Raw genomic sequence first — 26253 nt, 5'->3', positions numbered from 1 at the left:
AAGGGTTCACCAAGTGTTTCCAGGTAGTCCTGTAGCTCCCTCTCTGTCTTTACACAATCGTCTAACACACTGTACGCCATTTCAGGGCAAATGTACTTGTTTCATTATACTACGACACGGCCTATTACAATTTCAAATTTTAAAAAAACAAATATCTGCCTGATCCAACGTCATCCGCTACTCCACGCCCTTCATTCACACAACACAATCTACCTCTTGCTACTTACATTACGTTTTCACTTGTGATTATGGCTCAGCAATAGCCGAGCACTACGAAAAATACCTTATAGACCCATTTAATGTTCCCCTCCACGGAAATCTTTAGTAAAAGGCGAAAGATTTATTCGTTTTGAAGGGAAACCAGAGTGCCGATCAACGCCCTCACTTCAATACTTATGGCTGCTTCTCTATTACTTCTCCGCGAGAACGCGGAAAATTCTTTCCGTCTTGTCTACTTCTCTACCGTCAACAGACTTCCAGTGTCATGCAAGCACACACCCCAAACTAACTGTCAACGCTGAAACACGTGTCTGCCAAATGTCGTCGCTATTACTCTTTAGTTAACTATTTTCATCATTTCTGTCACCATTCAAGCTGCTTCATTACCTCACCTGCCGACAGATGGCAGCACGCCTAATTCCTGTCGGCGACTCACCGTCCGACATACAACGTCCGACACACAACTGCCCGCACTGCTCTGCATCTAACACTAATCTCTCTCCTCCCTACCACATTCGTTCACTGAAAAAACTGACAACTAGACAGTTCTTTGTACGCAAAACTAGGCCACATCAGACGCAACGTGTATGTAGATGTATGGTGCAAGGGAAATATCCCCCTACTCCCACACATCTAATTAATACTAGTTGACAACAGAAATAAAATTTCTGTCGATAGTATTTGAACCAGTCTTATTCATTTGCCAATTTCATGCATTCCTTCTTGCAGATAACAGTGCCTTGCAAATCGCTCAATTCATGTTTGCTAGCCAAACGTGCTCCTCCTAAATGTTTCGTACATCATGCATTAGTGGTGATTATCAACACTGTGTTGTGTGTCAGCTTTTTATGGTCATCAATTGCACTCTTCTTGTGTTGCTCACTCAGTCTTGTAACTCAAAAGTACGTCGTTGTCATCCAAGCCTAGCACTTGGAGCAGGCCAAATCAAATGGCTCGTCCCCGTGACACTCGAGAAACTTCCACAAGGCTTTCATGACATGTCGCAATCAAAGTCCTTCCACAACCTGCAGCGACATTTCTGCAACGACGCGGGTCCCGATACCAAAGGTATGACTTACGCTTCTGATCTATATAATAAAACCACCACTCGGAAAGCGCTATTCCCTTCCCACATCCCTCAGAATGTGGTGAACGATCATCGATTACAACCAAGATGCGATGAATCTCGATCGCAAGCCTCACGCTCAGGGAGAGTGCTACCACTCATCATCGTGGTTACGTCTACTCCAGCTTTGAACTAGAGAGAGTTGAAGACATACTACAGAAATGATCCTGTGAAGTATGATCTTGCTTGCAAGCTATCACCGCTCGCTACTTATGCCACGAGACCGTCAACACGCCCTACGAGAATACGACACACTCTTCACATTTCGCGATTTACAAGCTCCGACATTCTGCAAAGAACCTACTTCTACTCTCACTTGGCCGCCATGATCTCGCTCAGCTATTTTGTGCGCTACCAGTGCTTCTTGCGTTCCGAAATGAGAGACCATTGCCTCAGGCGAGACTGTATGTAAACACCGCTTGCACCTCCGGCCGCTAGATGGCGGCCTGGGGCACATACAGTAGCATTCTACGGCGCAAGCAGACACGCCAAATAGCCACTGAAAGAGAAACACACAAGAGGGCATTCATAGGACTCTTGTGCTTTCTTTAAAACCGCCTCTCTCTTCGAAATTTTTCGCACAGCACTAGCTCATTCACCTCACTCTAACAGTGCGAACTCTTGTCGATATTTGGCCTCTTTCATGCATACTTCCTCTTTCGTTTCACTTTGCGTCTTACTTGATACCCGCCCTTGGAGCTGCTGACATACAATACTCGCAACAAATGTGTTTCTCTCTGTATCTCTTTTCGCCTATCACGAGTATTGCTTTTCCTCACATGGCAATTATGAAAACACCCACAGCTGAACAAACACTTCAATTCAGCGCCACGTCCATACTATCAATCATACACCAGTAATTTCACAGCTACTTGCTCCACTAATACATTTCTCATGTCTACTGTTAAACAGATGAAGAATCAAAGTATACAACAAGTCTCTATGAACATCACTGTCAGGACATTTTACAGACCTACGCATACCATGCCAATCTGTATGCTTCAACTATGATGGCCCATGTGCTATGAATACAGAAATTTCTCATAAAATAACAAATAATTTTACAACTATACAACTACTCCGACAAGCTCCTTACTAAAATGCTACATGTTTAGCAATCCCCCCATCATCTCAGAATAATCCCAAGCAGTGCTTTCATCCCATGAGCACTTCTTTGCAAGCAAAACCACAAACTACTTTTTATACTAGCTTCCTTGTCACAGTGAACAGGAAACTAATGCTAGTGCCTCAGTTTACTAAAAAGCTTCTTTTAATTCCACAGAAATTTAGGAGTAACAGTGGTTACCTCACATTTTCATACATACTCAAATAGCTACTTCTGTGCACTTCACACAATGTTCTCATCGTGTTCCACCAGAGAACACAGTTATCACTATGCATGGATTCTGGTAAAAGAGCATTAAAAAAACAAACAGCCTGATCAAAGTGATTATCTGCACATCCTCTGCCAATATCATGTCACTCTATACCCGAGGGAAACTAGAATGCAGGGAAAGGAGCTTTGTTGTGAGCACTGTGTTGGTATTTCATCATTTACTGACCAAAGTCTTCTCAAGCCAAGTATGCACCAGCTCTGTGTATGGCTGGGTCAATCAAGAGCCCCTATCAATTTTACTTAAAAGACAAGCAGCATCAACAACTCACAGGAGGCACTGAACATTTTTACCATTATCTGCACCACCTTCCACTGATTTACTGAAGAAGAAACTGCAAAGTCTGCCCAATTTTGTACACAAGTAATCTTGAAAACATTGGAGTCAACAGCAGATACATAGTTTCCAAGACTGTAGCTAGGAACAACCCTTCAATTTCAAGATTTATCTCTCACTGAGACACACCATACCCAAACTACACCTAGCAGGAAATTACTACTTACTTCATTTCTAGCTATTTATGTCATATTCAACAACTGTCTCTTTCTCACCTAAATCTTCTACACAACTGAGTACACTGTTATGAACAAACACATTATGGCAACAAGCCAGTGTCACTAATATCCACTCTATTGAAAACCATTTAAATACTCATCCTGCCCAACTAACCACCATCTTCGGCCCAAAGCTCACTCACATCATACCTACAAATCACAAACTTCTGTGGTAAAAATAATTTTGGGTTTCAAAACATAATCTACTAATCACATACCAGTATTTCTTACAAAGCCTATCATTCATCATTCACTTCAAAATATCAGTTTATATGCTGTTGTGCAACTGCAGTGCAAGTAAACACTCTCAAATCATCTAGAACTGAGGTACGGAAAGGGTTCACCAAGTGTTTCCAGGTAGTCCTGTAGCTCCCTCTCTGTCTTTACACAATCGTCTAACACACTGTACGCCATTTCAGGGCAAATGTACTTGTTTCATTATACTACGACACGGCCTATTACAATTTCAAATTTTAAAAAAACAAATATCTGCCTGATCCAACGTCATCCGCTACTCCACGCCCTTCATTCACACAACACAATCTACCTCTTGCTACTTACATTACGTCTTCACTTGTGATTATGGCTCAGCAATAGCCGAGCACTACGAAAAATACCTTATAGACCCATTTAATGTTCCCCTCCACGGAAATCTTTAGTAAAAGGCGAAAGATTTATTCGTTTTGAAGGGAAACCAGAGTGCCGATCAACGCCCTCACTTCAATACTTATGGCTGCTTCTCTATTACTTCTCCGCGAGAACGCGGAAAATTCTTTCCGTCTTGTCTACTTCTCTACCGTCAACAGACTTCCAGTGTCATGCAAGCACACACCCCAAACTAACTGTCAACGCTGAAACACGTGTCTGCCAAATGTCGTCGCTATTACTCTTTAGTTAACTATTTTCATCATTTCTGTCACCATTCAAGCTGCTTCATTACCTCACCTGCCGACAGATGGCAGCACGCCTAATTCCTGTCGGCGACTCACCGTCCGACATACAACGTCCGACACACAACTGCCCGCACTGCTCTGCATCTAACACTAATCTCTCTCCTCCCTACCACATTCGTTCACTGAAAAAACTGACAACTAGACAGTTCTTTGTACGCAAAACTAGGCCACATCAGACGCAACGTGTATGTAGATGTATGGTGCAAGGGAAATATCCCCCTACTCCCACACATCTAATTAATACTAGTTGACAACAGAAATAAAATTTCTGTCGATAGTATTTGAACCAGTCTTATTCATTTGCCAATTTCATGCATTCCTTCTTGCAGATAACAGTGCCTTGCAAATCGCTCAATTCATGTTTGCTAGCCAAACGTGCTCCTCCTAAATGTTTCGTACATCATGCATTAGTGGTGATTATCAACACTGTGTTGTGTGTCAGCTTTTTATGGTCATCAATTGCACTCTTCTTGTGTTGCTCACTCAGTCTTGTAACTCAAAAGTACGTCGTTGTCATCCAAGCCTAGCACTTGGAGCAGGCCAAATCAAATGGCTCGTCCCCGTGACACTCGAGAAACTTCCACAAGGCTTTCATGACATGTCGCAATCAATGTCCTTCCACAACCTGCAGCGACATTTCTGCAACGACGCGGGTCCCGATACCAAAGGTATGACTTACGCTTCTGATCTATATAATAAAACCACCACTCGGAAAGCGCTATTCCCTTCCCACATCCCTCAGAATGTGGTGAACGATCATCGATTACAACCAAGATGCGATGAATCTCGATCGCAAGCCTCACGCTCAGGGAGAGTGCTACCACTCATCATCGTGGTTACGTCTACTCCAGCTTTGAACTAGAGAGAGTTGAAGACATACTACAGAAATGATCCTGTGAAGTATGATCTTGCTTGCAAGCTATCACCGCTCGCTACTTATGCCACGAGACCGTCAACACGCCCTACGAGAATACGACACACTCTTCACATTTCGCGATTTACAAGCTCCGACATTCTGCAAAGAACCTACTTCTACTCTTACTTGGCCGCCATGATCTCGCTCAGCTATTTTGTGCGCTACCAGTGCTTCTTGCGTTCCGAAATGAGAGACCATTGCCTCAGGCGAGACTGTATGTAAACACCGCTTGCACCTCCGGCCGCTAGATGGCGGCCTGGGGCACATACAGTAGCATTCTACGGCGCAAGCAGACACGCCAAATAGCCACTGAAAGAGAAACACACAAGAGGGCATTCATAGGACTCTTGTGCTTTCTTTAAAACCGCCTCTCTCTTCGAAATTTTTCGCACAGCACTAGCTCATTCACCTCACTCTAACAGTGCGAACTCTTGTCGATATTTGGCCTCTTTCATGCATACTTCCTCTTTCGTTTCACTTTGCGTCTTACTTGATACCCGCCCTTGGAGCTGCTGACATACAATACTCGCAACAAATGTGTTTCTCTCTGTATCTCTTTTCGCCTATCACGAGTATTGCTTTTCCTCACATGGCAATTATGAAAACACCCACAGCTGAACAAACACTTCAATTCAGCGCCACGTCCATACTATCAATCATACACCAGTAATTTCACAGCTACTTGCTCCACTAATACATTTCTTTTGTATACTGTTAAACAGATGAAGAATCAAAGTATACAACAAGTCTCTATGAACATCACTGTCAGGACATTTTACAGACCTACGCATACCATGCCAATCTGTATGCTTCAACTATGATGGCCCATGTGCTATGAATACAGAAATTTCTCATAAAATAACAAATAATTTTACAACTATACAACTACTCCGACAAGCTCCCTACTAAAATGCTACATGTTTAGCAATCCCCCCATCATCTCAGAATAATCCCAAGCAGTGCTTTCATCCCATGAGCACTTCTTTGCAAGCAAAACCACAAACTACTTTTTATACTAGCTTCCTTGTCACAGTGAACAGGAAACTAATGCTAGTGCCTCAGTTTACTAAAAAGCTTCTTTCGCTTGCAACATATAAACTACCAACTTGAACCTCACACACACACACACACACACACACACACACACATACAGAAAACTTAATTCCACAGAAATTTAGGAGTAACAGTGGTTACCTCACATTTTCATACATACTCAAATAGCTACTTCTGTGCACTTCACACAATGTTCTCATCGTGTTCCACCAGAGAACACAGTTATCACTATGCATGGATTCTGGTAAAAGAGCATTAAAAAAACAAACAGCCTGATCAAAGTGATTATCTGCACATCCTCTGCCAATATCATGTCACTCTATACCCGAGGGAAACTAGAATGCAGGGAAAGGAGCTTTGTTGTGAGCACTGTGTTGGTATTTCATCATTTACTGACCAAAGTCTTCTCAAGCCAAGTATGCACCAGCTCTGTGTATGGCTGGGTCAATCAAGAGCCCCTATCAATTTTACTTAAAAGACAAGCAGCATCAACAACTCACAGGAGGCACTGAACATTTTTACCATTATCTGCACCACCTTCCACTGATTTACTGAAGAAGAAACTGCAAAGTCTGCCCAATTTTGTACACAAGTAATCTTGAAAACATTGGAGTCAACAGCAGATACATAGTTTCCAAGACTGTAGCTAGGAACAACCCTTCAATTTCAAGATTTATCTCTCACTGAGACACACCATACCCAAACTACACCTAGCAGGAAATTACTACTTACTTCATTTCTAGCTATTTATGTCATATTCAACAACTGTCTCTTTCTCACCTAAATCTTCTACACAACTGAGTACACTGTTATGAACAAACACATTATGGCAACAAGCCAGTGTCACTAATATCCACTCTATTGAAAACCATTTAAATACTCATCCTGCCCAACTAACCACCATCTTCGGCCCAAAGCTCACTCACATCATACCTACAAATCACAAACTTCTGTGGTAAAAATAATTTTGGGTTTCAAAACATAATCTACTAATCACATACCAGTATTTCTTACAAAGCCTATCATTCATCATTCACTTCAAAATATCAGTTTATATGCTGTTGTGCAACTGCAGTGCAAGTAAACACTCTCAAATCATCTAGAACTGAGGTACGGAAAGGGTTCACCAAGTGTTTCCAGGTAGTCCTGTAGCTCCCTCTCTGTCTTTACACAATCGTCTAACACACTGTACGCCATTTCAGGGCAAATGTACTTGTTTCATTATACTACGACACGGCCTATTACAATTTCAAATTTTAAAAAAACAAATATCTGCCTGATCCAACGTCATCCGCTACTCCACGCCCTTCATTCACACAACACAATCTACCTCTTGCTACTTACATTACGTTTTCACTTGTGATTATGGCTCAGCAATAGCCGAGCACTACGAAAAATACCTTATAGACTCATTTAATGTTCCCCTCCACGGAAATCTTTAGTAAAAGGCGAAAGATTTATTCGTTTTGAAGGGAAACCAGAGTGCCGATCAACGCCCTCACTTCAATACTTACGGCTGCTTCTCTATTACTTCTCCGCGAGAACGCGGAAAATTCTTTCCGTCTTGTCTACTTCTCTACCGTCAACAGACTTCCAGTGTCATGCAAGCACACACCCCAAACTAACTGTCAACGCTGAAACACGTGTCTGCCAAATGTCGTCGCTATTACTCTTTAGTTAACTATTTTCATCATTTCTGTCACCATTCAAGCTGCTTCATTACCTCACCTGCCGACAGATGGCAGCACGCCTAATTCCTGTCGGCGACTCACCGTCCGACATACAACGTCCGACACACAACTGCCCGCACTGCTCTGCATCTAACACTAATCTCTCTCCTCCCTACCACATTCGTTCACTGAAAAAAACTGACAACTAGACAGTTCTTTGTACGCAAAACTAGGCCACATCAGACGCAACGTGTATGTAGATGTATGGTGCAAGGGAAATATCCCCCTACTCCCACACATCTAATTAATACTAGTTGACAACAGAAATAAAATTTCTGTCGATAGTATTCGAACCAGTCTTATTCATTTGCCAATTTCATGCATTCCTTCTTGCAGATAACAGTGCCTTGCAAATCGCTCAATTCATGTTTGCTAGCCAAACGTGCTCCTCCTAAATGTTTCGTACATCATGCATTAGTGGTGATTATCAACACTGTATTGTGTGTCAGCTTTTTATCGTCATCAATTGCACTCTTCTTGTGTTGCTCACTCAGTCTTGTAACTCAAAAGTACGTCGTTGTCATCCAAGCCTAGCACTTGGAGCAGGCCAAATCAAATGGCTCGTCCCCGTGACACTCGAGAAACTTCCACAAGGCTTTCATGACATGTCGCAATCAAAGTCCTTCCACAAGCTGCAGCGACATTTCTGCAACGACGCGGGTCCCGATACCAAAGGTATGACTTACGCTTCTGATCTATATAATAAAACCACCACTCGGAAAGCGCTATTCCCTTCCCACATCCCTCAGAATGTGGTGAACGATCATCGATTACAACCAAGATGCGATGAATCTCGATCGCAAGCCTCACGCTCAGGGAGAGTGCTACCACTCGTCATCGTGGTTACGTCTACTCCAGCTTTGAACTAGAGAGAGTTGAAGACATACTACAGAAATGATCCTGTGAAGTATGATCTTGCTTGCAAGCTATCACCGCTCGCTACTTATGCCACGAGACCGTCAACACGCCCTACGAGAATACGACACACTCTTCACATTTCGCGATTTACAAGCTCCGACATTCTGCAAAGAACCTACTTCTACTCTCACTTGGCCGCCATGATCTCGCTCAGCTATTTTGTGCGCTACCAGTGCTTCTTGCGTTCCGAAATGAGAGACCATTGCCTCAGGCGAGACTGTATGTAAACACCGCTTGCACCTCCGGCCGCTAGATGGCGGCCTGGGGCACATACAGTAGCATTCTACGGCGCAAGCAGACACGCCAAATAGCCACTGAAAGAGAAACACACAAGAGGGCATTCATAGGACTCTTGTGCTTTCTTTAAAACCGCCTCTCTCTTCGAAATTTTTCGCACAGCACTAGCTCATTCACCTCACTCTAACAGTGCGAACTCTTGTCGATATTTGGCCTCTTTCATGCATACTTCCTCTTTCGTTTCACTTTGCGTCTTACTTGATACCCGCCCTTGGAGCTGCTGACATACAATACTCGCAACAAATGTGTTTCTCTCTGTATCTCTTTTCGCCTATCACGAGTATTGCTTTTCCTCACATGGCAATTATGAAAACACCCACAGCTGAACAAACACTTCAATTCAGCGCCACGTCCATACTATCAATCATACACCAGTAATTTCACAGCTACTTGCTCCACTAATACATTTCTCATGTCTACTGTTAAACAGATGAAGAATCAAAGTATACAACAAGTCTCTATGAACATCACTGTCAGGACATTTTACAGACCTACGCATACCATGCCAATCTGTATGCTTCAACTATGATGGCCCATGTGCTATGAATACAGAAATTTCTCATAAAATAACAAATAATTTTACAACTATACAACTACTCCGACAAGCTCCTTACTAAAATGCTACATGTTTAGCAATCCCCCCATCATCTCAGAATAATCCCAAGCAGTGCTTTCATCCCATGAGCACTTCTTTGCAAGCAAAACCACAAACTACTTTTTATACTAGCTTCCTTGTCACAGTGAACAGGAAACTAATGCTAGTGCCTCAGTTTACTAAAAAGCTTTTTCCGCTTGCAACATATAAACTACCAACTTGAACCTCACACACACACACACACACACACACACACACACACACACACACATACAGAAAACTTAATTCCACAGAAATTTAGGAGTAACAGTGGTTACCTCACATTTTCATACATACTCAAATAGCTACTTCTGTGCACTTCACACAATGTTCTCATCGTGTTCCACCAGAGAACACAGTTATCACTATGCATGGATTCTGGTAAAAGAGCATTAAAAAAACAAACAGCCTGATCAAAGTGATTATCTGCACATCCTCTGCCAATATCATGTCACTCTATACCCGAGGGAAACTAGAATGCAGGGAAAGGAGCTTTGTTGTGAGCACTGTGTTGGTATTTCATCATTTACTGACCAAAGTCTTCTCAAGCCAAGTATGCACCAGCTCTGTGTATGGCTGGGTCAATCAAGAGCCCCTATCAATTTTACTTAAAAGACAAGCAGCATCAACAACTCACAGGAGGCACTGAACATTTTTACCATTATCTGCACCACCTTCCACTGATTTACTGAAGAAGAAACTGCAAAGTCTGCCCAATTTTGTACACAAGTAATCTTGAAAACATTGGAGTCAACAGCAGATACATAGTTTCCAAGACTGTAGCTAGGAACAACCCTTCAATTTCAAGATTTATCTCTCACTGAGACACACCATACCCAAACTACACCTAGCAGGAAATTACTACTTACTTCATTTCTAGCTATTTATGTCATATTCAACAACTGTCTCTTTCTCACCTAAATCTTCTACACAACTGAGTACACTGTTATGAACAAACACATTATGGCAACAAGCCAGTGTCACTAATATCCACTCTATTGAAAACCATTTAAATACTCATCCTGCCCAACTAACCACCATCTTCGGCCCAAAGCTCACTCACATCATACCTACAAATCACAAACTTCTGTGGTAAAAATAATTTTGGGTTTCAAAACATAATCTACTAATCACATACCAGTATTTCTTACAAAGCCTATCATTCATCATTCACTTCAAAATATCAGTTTATATGCTGTTGTGCAACTGCAGTGCAAGTAAACACTCTCAAATCATCTAGAACTGAGGTACGGAAAGGGTTCACCAAGTGTTTCCAGGTAGTCCTGTAGCTCCCTCTCTGTCTTTACACAATCGTCTAACACACTGTACGCCATTTCAGGGCAAATGTACTTGTTTCATTATACTACGACACGGCCTATTACAATTTCAAATTTTAAAAAAACAAATATCTGCCTGATCCAACGTCATCCGCTACTCCACGCCCTTCATTCACACAACACAATCTACCTCTTGCTACTTACATTACGTTTTCACTTGTGATTATGGCTCAGCAATAGCCGAGCACTACGAAAAATACCTTATAGACCCATTTAATGTTCCCCTCCACGGAAATCTTTAGTAAAAGGCGAAAGATTTATTTGTTTTGAAGGGAAACCAGAGTGCCGATCAACGCCCTCACTTCAATACTTATGGCTGCTTCTCTATTACTTCTCCGCGAGAACGCGGAAAATTCTTTCCGTCTTGTCTACTTCTCTACCGTCAACAGACTTCCAGTGTCATGCAAGCACACACCCCAAACTAACTGTCAACGCTGAAACACGTGTCTGCCAAATGTCGTCGCTATTACTCTTTAGTTAACTATTTTCATCATTTCTGTCACCATTCAAGCTGCTTCATTACCTCACCTGCCGACAGATGGCAGCACGCCTAATTCCTGTCGGCGACTCACCGTCCGACATACAACGTCCGACACACAACTGCCCGCACTGCTCTGCATCTAACACTAATCTCTCTCCTCCCTACCACATTCGTTCACTGAAAAAACTGACAACTAGACAGTTCTTTGTACGCAAAACTAGGCCACATCAGACGCAACGTGTATGTAGATGTATGGTGCAAGGGAAATATCCCCCTACTCCCACACATCTAATTAATACTAGTTGACAACAGAAGTAAAATTTCTGTCGATAGTATTTGAACCAGTCTTATTCATTTGCCAATTTCATGCATTCCTTCTTGCAGATAACAGTGCCTTGCAAATCGCTCAATTCATGTTTGCTAGCCAAACGTGCTCCTCCTAAATGTTTCGTACATCATGCATTAGTGGTGATTATCAACACTGTGTTGTGTGTCAGCTTTTTATCGTCATCAATTGCACTCTTCTTGTGTTGCTCACTCAGTCTTGTAACTCAAAAGTACGTCGTTGTCATCCAAGCCTAGCACTTGGAGCAGGCCAAATCAAATGGCTCGTCCCCGTGACACTCGAGAAACTTCCACAAGGCTTTCATGACATGTCGCAATCAAAGTCCTTCCACAAGCTGCAGCGACATTTCTGCAACGACGCGGGTCCCGATACCAAAGGTATGACTTACGCTTCTGATCTATATAATAAAACCACCACTCGGAAAGCGCTATTCCCTTCCCACATCCCTCAGAATGTGGTGAACGATCATCGATTACAACCAAGATGCGATGAATCTCGATCGCAAGCCTCACGCTCATGGAGAGTGCTACCACTCATCATCGTGGTTACGTCTACTCCAGATTTGAACTAGAGAGAGTTGAAGACATACTACAGAAATGATCCTGTGAAGTATGATCTTGCTTGCAAGCTATCACCGCTCGCTACTTATGCCACGAGACCGTCAACACGCCCTACGAGAATACGACACACTCTTCACATTTCGCGATTTACAAGCTCCGACATTCTGCAAAGAACCTACTTCTACTCTTACTTGGCCGCCATGATCTCGCTCAGCTATTTTGTGCGCTACCAGTGCTTCTTGCGTTCCGAAATGAGAGACCATTGCCTCAGGCGAGACTGTATGTAAACACCGCTTGCACCTCCGGCCGCTAGATGGCGGCCTGGGGCACATACAGTAGCATTCTACGGCGCAAGCAGACACGCCAAATAGCCACTGAAAGAGAAACACACAAGAGGGCATTCATAGGACTCTTGTGCTTTCTTTAAAACCGCCTCTCTCTTCGAAATTTTTCGCACAGCACTAGCTCATTCACCTCACTCTAACAGTGCGAACTCTTGTCGATATTTGGCCTCTTTCATGCATACTTCCTCTTTCGTTTCACTTTGCGTCTTACTTGATACCCGCCCTTGGAGCTGCTGACATACAATACTCGCAACAAATGTGTTTCTCTCTGTATCTCTTTTCGCCTATCACGAGTATTGCTTTTCCTCACATGGCAATTATGAAAACACCCACAGCTGAACAAACACTTCAATTCAGCGCCACGTCCATACTATCAATCATACACCAGTAATTTCACAGCTACTTGCTCCACTAATACATTTCTTATGTCTACTGTTAAACAGATGAAGAATCAAAGTATACAACAAGTCTCTATGAACATCACTGTCAGGACATTTTACAGACCTACGCATACCATGCCAATCTGTATGCTTCAACTATGATGGCCCATGTGCTATGAATACAGAAATTTCTCATAAAATAACAAATAATTTTACAACTATACAACTACTCCGACAAGCTCCTTACTAAAATGCTACATGTTTAGCAATCCCCCCATCATCTCAGAATAATCCCAAGCAGTGCTTTCATCCCATGAGCACTTCTTTGCAAGCAAAACCACAAACTACTTTTTATACTAGCTTCCTTGTCACAGTGAACAGGAAACTAATGCTAGTGCCTCAGTTTACTAAAAAGCTTCTTTCGCTTGCAACATATAAACTACCAACTTGAACCTCACACACACACACACACACACACACATACAGAAAACTTAATTCCACAGAAATTTAGGAGTAACAGTGGTTACCTCACATTTTCATACATACTCAAATAGCTACTTCTGTGCACTTCACACAATGTTCTCATCGTGTTCCACCAGAGAACACAGTTATCACTATGCATGGATTCTGGTAAAAGAGCATTAAAAAAACAAACAGCCTGATCAAAGTGATTATCTGCACATCCTCTGCCAATATCATGTCACTCTATACCCGAGGGAAACTAGAATGCAGGGAAAGGAGCTTTGTTGTGAGCACTGTGTTGGTATTTCATCATTTACTGACCAAAGTCTTCTCAAGCCAAGTATGCACCAGCTCTGTGTATGGCTGGGTCAATCAAGAGCCCCTATCAATTTTACTTAAAAGACAAGCAGCATCAACAACTCACAGGAGGCACTGAACATTTTTACCATTATCTGCACCACCTTCCACTGATTTACTGAAGAAGAAACTGCAAAGTCTGCCCAATTTTGTACACAAGTAATCTTGAAAACATTGGAGTCAACAGCAGATACATAGTTTCCAAGACTGCAGCTAGGAACAACCCTTCAATTTCAAGATTTATCTCTCACTGAGACACACCATACCCAAACTACACCTAGCAGGAAATTACTACTTACTTCATTTCTAGCTATTTATGTCATATTCAACAACTGTCTCTTTCTCACCTAAATCTTCTACACAACTGAGTACACTGTTATGAACAAACACATTATGGCAACAAGCCAGTGTCACTAATATCCACTCTATTGAAAACCATTTAAATACTCATCCTGCCCAACTAACCACCATCTTCGGCCCAAAGCTCACTCACATCATACCTACAAATCACAAACTTCTGTGGTAAAAATAATTTTGGGTTTCAAAACATAATCTACTAATCACATACCAGTATTTCTTACAAAGCCTATCATTCATCATTCACTTCAAAATATCAGTTTATATGCTGTTGTGCAACTGCAGTGCAAGTAAACACTCTCAAATCATCTAGAACTGAGGTACGGAAAGGGTTCACCAAGTGTTTCCAGGTAGTCCTGTAGCTCCCTCTCTGTCTTTACACAATCGTCTAACACACTGTACGCCATTTCAGGGCAAATGTACTTGTTTCATTATACTACGACACGGCCTATTACAATTTCAAATTTTAAAAAAACAAATATCTGCCTGATCCAACGTCATCCGCTACTCCACGCCCTTCATTCACACAACACAATCTACCTCTTGCTACTTACATTACGTTTTCACTTGTGATTATGGCTCAGCAATAGCCGAGCACTACGAAAAATACCTTATAGACTCATTTAATGTTCCCCTCCACGGAAATCTTTAGTAAAAGGCGAAAGATTTATTCGTTTTGAAGGGAAACCAGAGTGCCGATCAACGCCCTCACTTCAATACTTACGGCTGCTTCTCTATTACTTCTCCGCGAGAACGCGGAAAATTCTTTCCGTCTTGTCTACTTCTCTACCGTCAACAGACTTCCAGTGTCATGCAAGCACACACCCCAAACTAACTGTCAACGCTGAAACACGTGTCTGCCAAATGTCGTCGCTATTACTCTTTAGTTAACTATTTTCATCATTTCTGTCACCATTCAAGCTGCTTCATTACCTCACCTGCCGACAGATGGCAGCACGCCTAATTCCTGTCGGCGACTCACCGTCCGACATACAACGTCCGACACACAACTGCCCGCACTGCTCTGCATCTAACACTAATCTCTCTCCTCCCTACCACATTCGTTCACTGAAAAAAACTGACAACTAGACAGTTCTTTGTACGCAAAACTAGGCCACATCAGACGCAACGTGTATGTAGATGTATGGTGCAAGGGAAATATCCCCCTACTCCCACACATCTAATTAATACTAGTTGACAACAGAAATAAAATTTCTGTCGATAGTATTCGAACCAGTCTTATTCATTTGCCAATTTCATGCATTCCTTCTTGCAGATAACAGTGCCTTGCAAATCGCTCAATTCATGTTTGCTAGCCAAACGTGCTCCTCCTAAATGTTTCGTACATCATGCATTAGTGGTGATTATCAACACTGTGTTGTGTGTCAGCTTTTTATCGTCATCAATTGCACTCTTCTTGTGTTGCTCACTCAGTCTTGTAACTCAAAAGTACGTCGTTGTCATCCAAGCCTAGCACTTGGAGCAGGCCAAATCAAATGGCTCGTCCCCGTGACACTCGAGAAACTTCCACAAGGCTTTCATGACATGTCGCAATCAAAGTCCTTCCACAAGCTGCAGCGACATTTCTGCAACGACGCGGGTCCCGATACCAAAGGTATGACTTACGCTTCTGATCTATATAATAAAACCACCACTCGGAAAGCGCTATTCCCTTCCCACATCCCTCAGAATGTGGTGAACGATCATCGATTACAACCAAGATGCGATGAATCTCGATCGCAAGCCTCACGCTCAGGGAGAGTTCTACCACTCGTCATCGTGGTTACGTCTACTCCAGCTTTGAACTAGAGAGAGTTGAAGACATACTACAGAAATGATCCTGTGAAGTATGATCTTGCTTGCAAGCTATCACCGCTCGCTACTTATGCCACGAGACCGTCAACACGCCCTACGAGAATACGACACACTCTTCACATTTCGCGATTTACAAGCTCCGACATTCTGCAAAGAACCTACTTCTACTCTCACTTGGCCGCCATGATCTCGCTCAGCTATTTTGTGCGCTACCAGTGCTTCTTGCGTTCCGAAATGAGAGACCATTGCCTCAGGCGAGACTGTATGTAAACACCGCTTGCACCTCCGGCCGCTAGATGGCGGCCTGGGGCACATACAGTAGCATTCTACGGCGCAAGCAGACACGCCAAATAGCCACTGAAAGAGAAACACACAAGAGGGCATTCATAGGACTCTTGTGCTTTCTTTAAAACCGCCTCTCTCTTCGAAATTTTTCGCACAGCACTAGCTCATTCACCTCACTCTAACAGTGCGAACTCTTGTCGATATTTGGCCTCTTTCATGCATACTTCCTCTTTCGTTTCACTTTGCGTCTTACTTGATACCCGCCCTTGGAGCTGCTGACATACAATACTCGCAACAAATGTGTTTCTCTCTGTATCTCTTTTCGCCTATCACGAGTATTGCTTTTCCTCACATGGCAATTATGAAAACACCCACAGCTGAACAAACACTTCAATTCAGCGCCACGTCCATACTATCAATCATACACCAGTAATTTCACAGCTACTTGCTCCACTAATACATTTCTCATGTCTACTGTTAAACAGATGAAGAATCAAAGTATACAACAAGTCTCTATGAACATCACTGTCAGGACATTTTACAGACCTACGCATACCATGCCAATCTGTATGCTTCAACTATGATGGCCCATGTGCTATGAATACAGAAATTTCTCATAAAATAACAAATAATTTTACAACTATACAACTACTCCGACAAGCTCCTTACTAAAATGCTACATGTTTAGCAATCCCCCCATCATCTCAGAATAATCCCAAGCAGTGCTTTCATCCCATGAGCACTTCTTTGCAAGCAAAACCACAAACTACTTTTTATACTAGCTTCCTTGTCACAGTGAACAGGAAACTAATGCTAGTGCCTCAGTTTACTAAAAAGCTTCTTTCGCTTGCAACATATAAACTACCAACTTGAACCTCACACACACACACACACACACACACACACACACACACACACACACATACAGAAAACTTAATTCCACAGAAATTTAGGAGTAACAGTGGTTACCTCACATTTTCATACATACTCAAATAGCTACTTCTGTGCACTTCACACAATGTTCTCATCGTGTTCCACCAGAGAACACAGTTATCACTATGCATGGATTCTGGTAAAAGAGCATTAAAAAAACAAACAGCCTGATCAAAGTGATTATCTGCACATCCTCTGCCAATATCATGTCACTCTATACCCGAGGGAAACTAGAATGCAGGGAAAGGAGCTTTGTTGTGAGCACTGTGTTGGTATTTCATCATTTACTGACCAAAGTCTTCTCAAGCCAAGTATGCACCAGCTCTGTGTATGGCTGGGTCAATCAAGAGCCCCTATCAATTTTACTTAAAAGACAAGCAGCATCAACAACTCACAGGAGGCACTGAACATTTTTACCATTATCTGCACCACCTTCCACTGATTTACTGAAGAAGAAACTGCAAAGTCTGCCCAATTTTGTACACAAGTAATCTTGAAAACATTGGAGTCAACAGCAGATACATAGTTTCCAAGACTGTAGCTAGGAACAACCCTTCAATTTCAAGATTTATCTCTCACTGAGACACACCATACCCAAACTACACCTAGCAGGAAATTACTACTTACTTCATTTCTAGCTATTTATGTCATATTCAACAACTGTCTCTTTCTCACCTAAATCTTCTACACAACTGAGTACACTGTTATGAACAAACACATTATGGCAACAAGCCAGTGTCACTAATATCCACTCTATTGAAAACCATTTAAATACTCATCCTGCCCAACTAACCACCATCTTCGGCCCAAAGCTCACTCACATCATACCTACAAATCACAAACTTCTGTGGTAAAAATAATTTTGGGTTTCAAAACATAATCTACTAATCACATACCAGTATTTCTTACAAAGCCTATCATTCATCATTCACTTCAAAATATCAGTTTATATGCTGTTGTGCAACTGCAGTGCAAGTAAACACTCTCAAATCATCTAGAACTGAGGTACGGAAAGGGTTCACCAAGTGTTTCCAGGTAGTCCTGTAGCTCCCTCTCTGTCTTTACACAATCGTCTAACACACTGTACGCCATTTCAGGGCAAATGTACTTGTTTCATTATACTACGACACGGCCTATTACAATTTCAAATTTTAAAAAAACAAATATCTGCCTGATCCAACGTCATCCGCTACTCCACGCCCTTCATTCACACAACACAATCTACCTCTTGCTACTTACATTACGTTTTCACTTGTGATTATGGCTCAGCAATAGCCGAGCACTACGAAAAATACCTTATAGACTCATTTAATGTTCCCCTCCACGGAAATCTTTAGTAAAAGGCGAAAGATTTATTCGTTTTGAAGGGAAACCAGAGTGCCGATCAACGCCCTCACTTCAATACTTATGGCTGCTTCTCTATTACTTCTCCGCGAGAACGCGGAAAATTCTTTCCGTCTTGTCTACTTCTCTACCGTCAACAGACTTCCAGTGTCATGCAAGCACACACCCCAAACTAACTGTCAACGCTGAAACACGTGTCTGCCAAATGTCGTCGCTATTACTCTTTAGTTAACTATTTTCATCATTTCTGTCACCATTCAAGCTGCTTCATTACCTCACCTGCCGACAGATGGCAGCACGCCTAATTCCTGTCGGCGACTCACCGTCCGACATACAACGTCCGACACACAACTGCCCGCACTGCTCTGCATCTAACACTAATCTCTCTCCTCCCTACCACATTCGTTCACTGAAAAAAACTGACAACTAGACAGTTCTTTGTACGCAAAACTAGGCCACATCAGACGCAACGTGTATGTAGATGTATGGTGCAAGGGAAATATCCCCCTACTCCCACACATCTAATTAATACTAGTTGACAACAGAAATAAAATTTCTGTCGATAGTATTCGAACCAGTCTTATTCATTTGCCAATTTCATGCATTCCTTCTTGCAGATAACAGTGCCTTGCAAATCGCTCAATTCATGTTTGCTAGCCAAACGTGCTCCTCCTAAATGTTTCGTACATCATGCATTAGTGGTGATTATCAACACTGTGTTGTGTGTCAGCATTTTATCGTCATCAATTGCACTCTTCTTGTGTTGCTCACTCAGTCTTGTAACTCAAAAGTACGTCGTTGTCATCCAAGCCTAGCACTTGGAGCAGGCCAAATCAAATGGCTCGTCCCCGTGACACTCGAGAAACTTCCACAAGGCTTTCATGACATGTCGCAATCAAAGTCCTTCCACAAGCTGCAGCGACATTTCTGCAACGACGCGGGTCCCGATACCAAAGGTATGACTTACGCTTCTGATCTATATAATAAAACCACCACTCGGAAAGCGCTATTCCCTTCCCACATCCCTCAGAATGTGGTGAACGATCATCGATTACAACCAAGATGCGATGAATCTCGATCGCAAGCCTCACGCTCAGGGAGAGTGCTACCACTCATCATCGTGGTTACGTCTACTCCAGCTTTGAACTAGAGAGAGTTGAAGACATACTACAGAAATGATCCTGTGAAGTATGATCTTGCTTGCAAGCTATCACCGCTCGCTACTTATGCCACGAGACCGTCAACACGCCCTACGAGAATACGACACACTCTTCACATTTCGCGATTTACAAGCTCCGACATTCTGCAAAGAACCTACTTCTACTCTCACTTGGCCGCCATGATCTCGCTCAGCTATTTTGTGCGCTACCAGTGCTTCTTGCGTTCCGAAATGAGAGACCATTGCCTCAGGCGAGACTGTATGTAAACACCGCTTGCACCTCCGGCCGCTAGATGGCGGCCTGGGGCACATACAGTAGCATTCTACGGCGCAAGCAGACACGCCAAATAGCCACTGAAAGAGAAACACACAAGAGGGCATTCATAGGACTCTTGTGCTTTCTTTAAAACCGCCTCTCTCTTCGAAATTTTTCGCACAGCACTAGCTCATTCACCTCACTCTAACAGTGCGAACTCTTGTCGATATTTGGCCTCTTTCATGCATACTTCCTCTTTCGTTTCACTTTGCGTCTTACTTGATACCCGCCCTTGGAGCTGCTGACATACAATACTCGCAACAAATGTGTTTCTCTCTGTATCTCTTTTCGCCTATCACGAGTGTTGCTTTTCCTCACATGGCAATTATGAAAACACCCACAGCTGAACAAACACTTCAATTCAGCGCCACGTCCATACTATCAATCATACACCAGTAATTTCACAGCTACTTGCTCCACTAATACATTTCTTATGTCTACTGTTAAACAGATGAAGAATCAAAGTATACATCAAGTCTCTATGAACATCACTGTCAGGACATTTTACAGACCTACGCATACCATGCCAATCTGTATGCTTCAACTATGATGGCCCATGTGCTATGAATACAGAAATTTCTCATAAAATAACAAATAATTTTACAACTATACAACTACTCCGACAAGCTCCTTACTAAAATGCTACATGTTTAGCAATCCCCCCATCATCTCAGAATAATCCCATGCAGTGCTTTCATCCCATGAGCACTTCTTTGCAAGCAAAACCACAAACTACTTTTTATACTAGCTTCCTTGTCACAGTGAACAGGAAACTAATGCTAGTGCCTCAGTTTACTAAAAAGCTTCTTTCGCTTGCAACATATAAACTACCAACTTGAACCTCACACACACACACACACACACACACACACACATACAGAAAACTTAATTCCACAGAAATTTAGGAGTAACAGTGGTTACCTCACATTTTCATACATACTCAAATAGCTACTTCTGTGCACTTCACACAATGTTCTCATCGTGTTCCACCAGAGAACACAGTTATCACTATGCATGGATTCTGGTAAAAGAGCATTAAAAAAACAAACAGCCTGATCAAAGTGATTATCTGCACATCCTCTGCCAATATCATGTCACTCTATACCCGAGGGAAACTAGAATGCAGGGAAAGGAGCTTTGTTGTGAGCACTGTGTTGGTATTTCATCATTTACTGACCAAAGTCTTCTCAAGCCAAGTATGCACCAGCTCTGTGTATGGCTGGGTCAATCAAGAGCCCCTATCAATTTTACTTAAAAGACAAGCAGAATCAACAACTCACAGGAGGCACTGAACATTTTTACCATTATCTGCACCACCTTCCACTGATTTACTGAAGAAGAAACTGCAAAGTCTGCCCAATTTTGTACACAAGTAATCTTGAAAACATTGGAGTCAACAGCAGATACATAGTTTCCAAGACTGTAGCTAGGAACAACCCTTCAATTTCAAGATTTATCTCTCACTGAGACACACCATACCCAAACTACACCTAGCAGGAAATTACTACTTACTTCATTTCTAGCTATTTATGTCATATTCAACAACTGTCTCTTTCTCACCTAAATCTTCTACACAACTGAGTACACTGTTATGAACAAACACATTATGGCAACAAGCCAGTGTCACTAATATCCACTCTATTGAAAACCATTTAAATACTCATCCTGCCCAACTAACCACCATCTTCGGCCCAAAGCTCACTCACATCATACCTACAAATCACAAACTTCTGTGGTAAAAATAATTTTGGGTTTCAAAACATAATCTACTAATCACATACCAGTATTTCTTACAAAGCCTATCATTCATCATTCACTTCAAAATATCAGTTTATATGCTGTTGTGCAACTGCAGTGCAAGTAAACACTCTCAAATCATCTAGAACTGAGGTACGGAAAGGGTTCACCAAGTGTTTCCAGGTAGTCCTGTAGCTCCCTCTCTGTCTTTACACAATCGTCTAACACACTGTACGCCATTTCAGGGCAAATGTACTTGTTTCATTATACTACGACACGGCCTATTACAATTTCAAATTTTAAAAAAACAAATATCTGCCTGATCCAACGTCATCCGCTACTCCACGCCCTTCATTCACACAACACAATCTACCTCTTGCTACTTACATTACGTTTTCACTTGTGATTATGGCTCAGCAATAGCCGAGCACTACGAAAAATACCTTATAGACTCATTTAATGTTCCCCTCCACGGAAATCTTTAGTAAAAGGCGAAAGATTTATTCGTTTTGAAGGGAAACCAGAGTGCCGATCAACGCCCTCACTTCAATACTTATGGCTGCTTCTCTATTACTTCTCCGCGAGAACGCGGAAAATTCTTTCCGTCTTGTCTACTTCTCTACCGTCAACAGACTTCCAGTGTCATGCAAGCACACACCCCAAACTAACTGTCAACGCTGAAACACGTGTCTGCCAAATGTCGTCGCTATTACTCTTTAGTTAACTATTTTCATCATTTCTGTCACCATTCAAGCTGCTTCATTACCTCACCTGCCGACAGATGGCAGCACGCCTAATTCCTGTCGGCGACTCACCGTCCGACATACAACGTCCGACACACAACTGCCCGCACTGCTCTGCATCTAACACTAATCTCTCTCCTCCCTACCACATTCGTTCACTGAAAAAACTGACAACTAGACAGTTCTTTGTACGCAAAACTAGGCCACATCAGACGCAACGTGTATGTAGATGTATGGTGCAAGGGAAATATCCCCCTACTCCCACACATCTAATTAATACTAGTTGACAACAGAAATAAAATTTCTGTCGATAGTATTTGAACCAGTCTTATTCATTTGCCAATTTCATGCATTCCTTCTTGCAGATAACAGTGCCTTGCAAATCGCTCAATTCATGTTTGCTAGCCAAACGTGCTCCTCCTAAATGTTTCGTACATCATGCATTAGTGGTGATTATCAACACTGTGTTGTGTGTCAGCTTTTTATGGTCATCAATTGCACTCTTCTTGTGTTGCTCACTCAGTCTTGTAACTCAAAAGTACGTCGTTGTCATCCAAGCCTAGCACTTGGAGCAGGCCAAATCAAATGGCTCGTCCCCGTGACACTCGAGAAACTTCCACAAGGCTTTCATGACATGTCGCAATCAAAGTCCTTCCACAACCTGCAGCGACATTTCTGCAACGACGCGGGTCCCGATACCAAAGGTATGACTTACGCTTCTGATCTATATAATAAAACCACCACTCGGAAAGCGCTATTCCCTTCCCACATCCCTCAGAATGTGGTGAACGATCATCGATTACAACCAAGATGCGATGAATCTCGATCGCAAGCCTCACGCTCAGGGAGAGTGCTACCACTCATCATCGTGGTTACGTCTACTCCAGCTTTGAACTAGAGAGAGTTGAAGACATACTACAGAAATGATCCTGTGAAGTATGATCTTGCTTGCAAGCTATCACCGCTCGCTACTTATGCCACGAGACCGTCAACACGCCCTACGAGAATACGACACACTCTTCACATTTCGCGATTTACAAGCTCCGACATTCTGCAAAGAACCTACTTCTACTCTCACTTGGCCGCCATGATCTCGCTCAGCTATTTTGTGCGCTACCAGTGCTTCTTGCGTTCCGAAATGAGAGACCATTGCCTCAGGCGAGACTGTATGTAAACACCGCTTGCACCTCCGGCCGCTAGATGGCGGCCTGGGGCACATACAGTAGCATTCTACGGCGCAAGCAGACACGCCAAATAGCCACTGAAAGAGAAACACACAAGAGGGCATTCATAGGACTCTTGTGCTTTCTTTAAAACCGCCTCTCTCTTCGAAATTTTTCGCACAGCACTAGCTCATTCACCTCACTCTAACAGTGCGAACTCTTGTCGATATTTGGCCTCTTTCATGCATACTTCCTCTTTCGTTTCACTTTGCGTCTTACTTGATACCCGCCCTTGGAGCTGCTGACATACAATACTCGCAACAAATGTGTTTCTCTCTGTATCTCTTTTCGCCTATCACGAGTATTGCTTTTCCTCACATGGCAATTATGAAAACACCCACAGCTGAACAAACACTTCAATTCAGCGCCACGTCCATACTATCAATCATACACCAGTAATTTCACAGCTACTTGCTCCACTAATACATTTCTTTTGTATACTGTTAAACAGATGAAGAATCAAAGTATACAACAAGTCTCTATGAACATCACTGTCAGGACATTTTACAGACCTACGCATACCATGCCAATCTGTATGCTTCAACTATGATGGCCCATGTGCTATGAATACAGAAATTTCTCATAAAATAACAAATAATTTTACAACTATACAACTACTCCGACAAGCTCCCTACTAAAATGCTACATGTTTAGCAATCCCCCCATCATCTCAGAATAATCCCAAGCAGTGCTTTCATCCCATGAGCACTTCTTTGCAAGCAAAACCACAAACTACTTTTTATACTAGCTTCCTTGTCACAGTGAACAGGAAACTAATGCTAGTGCCTCAGTTTACTAAAAAGCTTCTTTCGCTTGCAACATATAAACTACCAACTTGAACCTCACACACACACACACACACACACACACACACACACACACACACACATACAGAAAACTTAATTCCACAGAAATTTAGGAGTAACAGTGGTTACCTCACATTTTCATACATACTCAAATAGCTACTTCTGTGCACTTCACACAATGTTCTCATCGTGTTCCACCAGAGAACACAGTTATCACTATGCATGGATTCTGGTAAAAGAGCATTAAAAAAACAAACAGCCTGATCAAAGTGATTATCTGCACATCCTCTGCCAATATCATGTCACTCTATACCCGAGGGAAACTAGAATGCAGGGAAAGGAGCTTTGTTGTGAGCACTGTGTTGGTATTTCATCATTTACTGACCAAAGTCTTCTCAAGCCAAGTATGCACCAGCTCTGTGTATGGCTGGGTCAATCAAGAGCCCCTATCAATTTTACTTAAAAGACAAGCAGCATCAACAACTCACAGGAGGCACTGAACATTTTTACCATTATCTGCACCACCTTCCACTGATTTACTGAAGAAGAAACTGCAAAGTCTGCCCAATTTTGTACACAAGTAATCTTGAAAACATTGGAGTCAACAGCAGATACATAGTTTCCAAGACTGTAGCTAGGAACAACCCTTCAATTTCAAGATTTATCTCTCACTGAGACACACCATACCCAAACTACACCTAGCAGGAAATTACTACTTACTTCATTTCTAGCTATTTATGTCATATTCAACAACTGTCTCTTTCTCACCTAAATCTTCTACACAACTGAGTACACTGTTATGAACAAACACATTATGGCAACAAGCCAGTGTCACTAATATCCACTCTATTGAAAACCATTTAAATACTCATCCTGCCCAACTAACCACCATCTTCGGCCCAAAGCTCACTCACATCATACCTACAAATCACAAACTTCTGTGGTAAAAATAATTTTGGGTTTCAAAACATAATCTACTAATCACATACCAGTATTTCTTACAAAGCCTATCATTCATCATTCACTTCAAAATATCAGTTTATATGCTGTTGTGCAACTGCAGTGCAAGTAAACACTCTCAAATCATCTAGAACTGAGGTACGGAAAGGGTTCACCAAGTGTTTCCAGGTAGTCCTGTAGCTCCCTCTCTGTCTTTACACAATCGTCTAACACACTGTACGCCATTTCAGGGCAAATGTACTTGTTTCATTATACTACGACACGGCCTATTACAATTTCAAATTTTAAAAAAACAAATATCTGCCTGATCCAACGTCATCCGCTACTCCACGCCCTTCATTCACACAACACAATCTACCTCTTGCTACTTACATTACGTTTTCACTTGTGATTATGGCTCAGCAATAGCCGAGCACTACGAAAAATACCTTATAGACCCATTTAATGTTCCCCTCCACGGAAATCTTTAGTAAAAGGCGAAAGATTTATTCGTTTTGAAGGGAAACCAGAGTGC

At 42.3% G+C, this 26253-nt stretch overlaps 15 non-coding genes across 15 annotated transcripts; all 15 read right to left on the bottom strand.

Annotated features, from left to right (window-relative positions):
- Positions 1 to 250: 250 nt before the first annotated feature.
- On the bottom strand, positions 251 to 369 carry LOC124608684. The gene has a single exon (XR_006979290.1). It is a non-coding gene; the product is annotated as a U5 spliceosomal RNA (small nuclear RNA).
- Positions 370 to 1322: 953 nt separating this feature from the next.
- LOC124608483 lies at positions 1323 to 1529 on the bottom strand. The gene has a single exon (XR_006979117.1). It is a non-coding gene; the product is annotated as a small nucleolar RNA U3 (small nucleolar RNA).
- Positions 1530 to 3877: 2348 nt separating this feature from the next.
- Positions 3878 to 3996, bottom strand: LOC124608683. The gene has a single exon (XR_006979289.1). It is a non-coding gene; the product is annotated as a U5 spliceosomal RNA (small nuclear RNA).
- Positions 3997 to 4949: 953 nt separating this feature from the next.
- LOC124608482 lies at positions 4950 to 5156 on the bottom strand. Its single transcript, XR_006979116.1, has one exon. It is a non-coding gene; the product is annotated as a small nucleolar RNA U3 (small nucleolar RNA).
- Positions 5157 to 7582: 2426 nt separating this feature from the next.
- Positions 7583 to 7701, bottom strand: LOC124608665. Its single transcript, XR_006979272.1, has one exon. It is a non-coding gene; the product is annotated as a U5 spliceosomal RNA (small nuclear RNA).
- Positions 7702 to 8655: 954 nt separating this feature from the next.
- Positions 8656 to 8862, bottom strand: LOC124608522. Its single transcript, XR_006979151.1, has one exon. It is a non-coding gene; the product is annotated as a small nucleolar RNA U3 (small nucleolar RNA).
- A 2436-nt stretch (positions 8863 to 11298) lies between these two features.
- LOC124608699 lies at positions 11299 to 11417 on the bottom strand. The gene has a single exon (XR_006979302.1). It is a non-coding gene; the product is annotated as a U5 spliceosomal RNA (small nuclear RNA).
- Positions 11418 to 12370: 953 nt separating this feature from the next.
- LOC124608544 lies at positions 12371 to 12577 on the bottom strand. The gene has a single exon (XR_006979171.1). It is a non-coding gene; the product is annotated as a small nucleolar RNA U3 (small nucleolar RNA).
- Positions 12578 to 14995: 2418 nt separating this feature from the next.
- LOC124608662 lies at positions 14996 to 15114 on the bottom strand. Its single transcript, XR_006979271.1, has one exon. It is a non-coding gene; the product is annotated as a U5 spliceosomal RNA (small nuclear RNA).
- Positions 15115 to 16068: 954 nt separating this feature from the next.
- On the bottom strand, positions 16069 to 16275 carry LOC124608545. Its single transcript, XR_006979172.1, has one exon. It is a non-coding gene; the product is annotated as a small nucleolar RNA U3 (small nucleolar RNA).
- Positions 16276 to 18713: 2438 nt separating this feature from the next.
- On the bottom strand, positions 18714 to 18832 carry LOC124608661. The gene has a single exon (XR_006979270.1). It is a non-coding gene; the product is annotated as a U5 spliceosomal RNA (small nuclear RNA).
- Positions 18833 to 19786: 954 nt separating this feature from the next.
- Positions 19787 to 19993, bottom strand: LOC124608481. The gene has a single exon (XR_006979115.1). It is a non-coding gene; the product is annotated as a small nucleolar RNA U3 (small nucleolar RNA).
- Positions 19994 to 22417: 2424 nt separating this feature from the next.
- Positions 22418 to 22536, bottom strand: LOC124608660. The gene has a single exon (XR_006979269.1). It is a non-coding gene; the product is annotated as a U5 spliceosomal RNA (small nuclear RNA).
- A 953-nt stretch (positions 22537 to 23489) lies between these two features.
- Positions 23490 to 23696, bottom strand: LOC124608480. The gene has a single exon (XR_006979114.1). It is a non-coding gene; the product is annotated as a small nucleolar RNA U3 (small nucleolar RNA).
- Positions 23697 to 26134: 2438 nt separating this feature from the next.
- Positions 26135 to 26253, bottom strand: LOC124608682. The gene has a single exon (XR_006979288.1). It is a non-coding gene; the product is annotated as a U5 spliceosomal RNA (small nuclear RNA).

Source organism: Schistocerca americana, chromosome 3 (assembly GCF_021461395.2).
Source record: "Schistocerca americana isolate TAMUIC-IGC-003095 chromosome 3, iqSchAmer2.1, whole genome shotgun sequence".
Lineage (NCBI taxonomy): Eukaryota > Metazoa > Arthropoda > Insecta > Orthoptera > Acrididae > Schistocerca > Schistocerca americana.
This window is presented reverse-complemented; position numbering and strand designations above follow the sequence as displayed.